Source organism: Malus sylvestris, chromosome 8 (assembly GCF_916048215.2).
Source record: "Malus sylvestris chromosome 8, drMalSylv7.2, whole genome shotgun sequence".
In the NCBI taxonomy this organism is placed as follows: Eukaryota; Viridiplantae; Streptophyta; class Magnoliopsida; order Rosales; family Rosaceae; genus Malus; species Malus sylvestris.
Window position 1 is genome coordinate 21,668,618 of NC_062267.1, and position 5,099 is coordinate 21,673,716.

The 5,099-nt window shown below is 35.4% G+C and overlaps 1 pseudogene; it reads right to left on the bottom strand.

Annotated features, from left to right (window-relative positions):
* Positions 1 to 2,415: 2,415 nt before the first annotated feature.
* Positions 2,416 to 3,712, bottom strand: LOC126633290 (NDR1/HIN1-like protein 13; annotated as a pseudogene).
* Positions 3,713 to 5,099: the final 1,387 nt, after the last annotated feature.

Consider the following 5,099-nt stretch of genomic DNA (forward strand, 5'->3'; position numbering starts at 1 on the left):
GTAATATGACCCGATCCGTTACCCGTTAAGGAAAATATATTTTAAACCAATAAATAATCAAATGAAAAACATAATAGTAAATAAGTATATACATACCATATTGTCACATCCAAAACATAAAAACGCAATTTTCATTTAAGTATATTTTCACTTACCTAAAGTCTTTAATATTTTTTTAATTAATGTAGAAGTGTAAAAAAAATATAGAAAAAAATATATAAACGCTCGTAATGACAAGCTTTACAACTTTCATGAATAGCTTCACTTCGAAATTCACCACTATAATCATATAAATCATAGATCAAAATTTAACCGTTGATTGTTGTTTACATTTATGCTTCATTGTTCTCATCAAATTTTGTTTTTTTCTTCAGATTTTCTTTTTTGAAAACTTGATCTATTAGAGGATGCAGGAAGATGAACGGTTTGGATCGTTGATATTATATTTAGAGTTTTACGGTGAATGAAAATATTGCTTGATGTTTATAAAGATTCTACAAACTATATGACATTGACTCATATTTCAGTTAATCGTAAATACGAAACGTAATATCAAAGATTTGAACCGTTCTTCTTGTTACATCCACCAGATGATCATGTTTTCAAAAAAGAATATTTTAAAAATGAAATTTAGTAAGAAGAATAAAGCGTAAATGGCAATCGATAATTAAATATAAATTTAAGGGATTATAGTGTTGGATTTAGAAGATGACCCCTTCATGAAAATTGTAAAGTTTGTCACTATGAGTGATTGTATATTTTTTTTTTACATTTTTTATAGTTCTACAATAATTATTATTAATTTTATTAATTTTGCCCTCAAATAAAAAACATTATTCACGAAGGTTTGGAGGATTTTAAAAATCTAAACGATAATGCAAGTGTAACCATTATCTACTCGTGGAGGAATAATGATGAATCGCGAGTGTTTATATATTCTTTCACATTTTTCATATGTGTATGTATGTATTCTTAATTCTTGCCTATACAAATACTATATTAGTTTATTTTAATTTTGGACAACAACATGTTAAGTAAAATTTGTTCTAGTAATGATAATAAGGAACTCTCATAATAAAAATAAATAATGACAAATTTTTTTTTTTTAAAACTTATATAGAATAATAATACAAAACTATATATTTAATATAGAATATATTGTATATATTAATATGGCTACTGTATTTTATAATAAATCTTTTAGTAATTAAACTTTAAAATTATCAAAATAAAATTTTTCTTAACGGGTCGAAATGGGTTACCCATGTGTTACCCGTGTGTATACCCGTTAAGAACCCGTTATTAACGGGTTCTTAATGGGTCACCCGATAATGACCTGATAAGTTATCGTGTTGACCCAAAACCCATTATATTCGTATCGTTTTCGTGTCGTGTCACCGTGTCGTGTCAGAAACTACTGGGTCTACATATATTGCATATGAATTGATTACTTTCAATTATGATTTCATGAATCGTGAATGCAATTTACTTAATTGTTTAATTCAGAACTTGTTCTTATATGTTGATTAAGGATGCATACTTAGTTTGCATGCATGAATTTGATGCTAAAATATAAGGGAGTTTCACCTAATAGTTATGAACATATATTTATAAGTAGTGGAGGTCACTGGTCATGATCGTGTTAAGTGAATTCCTGGCAGGAGTATCATGTTGTTCATAGTTACGAATGCCTTGTCAATGCTTATGATTTTCATAGAGCTTAATGATCTTTGATATGTATCTCTATCATGTTGTTCGTGTAGGGAACTTGATAAGAATAATTTGGTTGCGATGCGATGTCCAATTCAATGAACCTAGGAAAATCTGAGGGTTAATTAGTGCTATTCACGGTTAATTTGGGGCGTTGCCATTCATGGTTTATAGGAAGAGTAACTAGAAATTGATTCGTATGCGTATGTGTCATGTGTGGAGAAGGACCATCTAGTTAGCCTTTCACCTTAAAAACACCCAATTTCGTGTCTAACCTGTTTAGTTTATGCAATTTAGTCCAAATCAATCCCCCCCTTTAATTAAGTGTGTTAGATTAGTTAGAAACGTGTTCAAATCTGTCCAATTTAGTGTTTTGAGTCTTACTAGTCTTAATTTCGTCCAAATAGCTCCCTAGAGTCTGTTTTGAGTCAGTTTGCTTGTTTTGTGCTGTTTTAAGTAGTTTGAGTCAGTTTTGAGTCATAAGAGTCTAATTTAGTGTTTTTAAGTTTAGTTAAGTCTAATTTGAGTTGATTAGCATCCCTCCTAAATCCCGGCCTAGAACGATCCCTATTTATCCATACTACAATTGTCAAAAAGAGGGTTTAATTTGTGTGTTAGTTAAATTTCACATCAAAGTTTAACAAAATAAAGAAGAAAGAAGAAGAAGAAAAAAAAAATTAAAGTTTTCAAAGTACTTGTTAGGACTATCCAGAAAAGGGTATGACCTAATTTATTACGTCTTCAAAAGACGAATGTCATGCAAGCATATAGATATTGTAATAACCTGTGGGCTTAAAACTAATAGAACTAAATGGAGCACTAGAGAAGTAAAAATCAAAGGGATCTGTACTGAAAAGGGTAACAAAAAAAAGTATGGTGAACAAAATACATACACAGAGATGAGCTTGAATTAGCACCACCTACCACCACTACATGGCTTCCAAACTCGTTCCTAATTATACATACAACAACAACTGCATTTGATTGCTATTTCCGTTGGGTTTTGCATTCCTGTCTCAAAACTTTAGTCCGTTTGGACAATTTATCCACCGTTATATGATTATATCACACGTCACATGAAATTTCATGCTTCTACTTTTCAACGTCCCAATACTCAATCTCGCTGGAATGTTCATGTTGAGGGACAAACTAACCTGCACTTTCTTCGTGTTGCGGCTGCTCTCACTAACTCCCAAGCTTTTCTTGATCTCTTTAGGCAAAATAACGTTTGCGCCGTGAATGACGATAGTAACCTCTTCTGATTTGCCCACCCCTTGAGTGAGAGACGGGTATTTTCCGTTAGCTATTGTTTTTTGCCTGAAATGAAGGCTAGTATCACCACCATTGTACACAATTGCCAGTCTCGAATTTGGATTTTGAACCCTCAACGTCACGCTGTAGTCCGGCAGTCCATTACTCTTGCTATGTACAACAACACGTTCTATGCTGAATATGGGATTTTCGGAGTTGGCGAACATGATAGAAAAAATTCTTACGAGCATGACTACAAGGAGGACAATGAAAGCAATGATGCCAACGCAGTAAAGGTTGCAACATAGCGGTCTTTTCCTTTTGCGGGACGGGTCCTGGTGGCGTTAAAAAATGTGGGCGTTTTCAAGTGGGGGCACGTGGTAGTTTTGGTCCTTGGGGACTTGCACAATGTAGGTGCCCGAGCGGAAGGTGGCGACGGAAGGATATTGGGGTTGGGAGATGATCAACTGTCGGGACGTCGACAGGGGCGGTGTTGGAGGTGGGAATTGGGGGTGTTCCAGAGGAGGAGTATAGTGCTTATTGGTACCGGGGTGATCAGGTGGGGCCCGCTCCGCCATGGGAAGATGGGGAGCAGTGGTGAGGAGATGGAGGGTGGTGTGTAAGCGCAATTGGAGAAGGGGACGTGGATTGCATGGGACAAATGGGAGGCTGTGAGGTGGAGAGAGAGAGAGAGAGAGATTTGTCCAAATTAAGCCTATTACTAGAGGTGGTTTACTAGGTCAATGTACATGTCTTAATACTCACTTAAGAATTAATGATGACGATTTCTGGTTCTCTTTAAGTAGAGGGAAAAGAGCATCAAGTGGGTTTTACTCTAGGGGTGTGCTATCCACACACCTCATTTTACTTCTCCCACATTCCATGATAATTTATGTCCGTCGATCTTCTTCAATTCATCCGATCCGACAGCCGAAAATTAAAAAGGTGTGTGAGAAGTAAAATAGGGTGTGTGGATATCACATCCCTTACTCTAATCATCACTTGCGTAGAAAAATTCTGGCCAATTTTTTTTTGTGGTTCCAATGGTGAGACTAATTTTGAACCAACTCCTGTGAAAAAAACTTGTTAATCATGATCTTGTGGTCAAATCCATTAGCAATGTCGATCAAATTAGCAATTTTCATCATTATTCTGTACATCTCCATTAAGATGTAGCGATAAAACTGTCCTTCAATCCAATTGGTTGTCTCAACTAATTATAAATTGCCACATTAACAACAAAATTTTATTTTAATTTATTTTTTTCCAACTGAATGAAAATAATTCTCAAATTTCTCATAATCCCATCTTCCTTATCCCGCCTACTGGTCCTCAAGGAAGGAATTAGAGTGGCAGCCATGGAAGGTGTTCTTCAAAATCAACCTACTTTGTCCTAACAACTACGGTAACCCATGGCGGTGGAGAGAGCATGTGATGCCTCGAAGTTACTGCCTAAGATGAAAGTGGAAGACAATGTCAAGAGAGGGCAATCGATTTTGTTGAAGAGGAGGATGTTAGTAGGGGTAGATGGAGGAGAGGTGGTGCGTGGTGTGTGTGGCTGGGGAAATAGAGATGGAGAGAATCGACGAGAGTCATGGATGCGATGGGTGAGTGGAGTTTTGTTTTTTATTTTTATTATTTTTTTTTAAATTAGGAGAAATAATAAGATTAGGAATGATGATATTCAAGGTAAATTAGGAGTAGCTGAAATTAAAGATAAGATAAGAGATAATTGGTTAAGGTGGATTGGGCATGTGAAACGAAGACCTACAGATGCTCCGGTTAGAAAATGTGATTAAGAGACAGAGGCTCAGGGCCAAAGGGGTAGAAGAAGACCTATGAAGACTTGGAATGAGACTCTAATAAAAGACTTGGACTACTTGGATCTAATAGAAGAAATGACTCAAAACCGAGCTAGTGCAATGGCGTTCTAGGATTCATATAATCGAGGATTCATATACTGACTTCACTTAGCAGGATAAAGCTTTGTTGTTGTTGTACAAATTCTTTTTTGTTGTGGCCTATATTTGACTGAGAGGAAGAGAGAGACATGACATGGAGAGAACATATATGGAGAATAGGCTTCAGGAATTTTGTGTGTTATGTTCCAGTCCTTGTGCCTTTATTTATAGTAATAA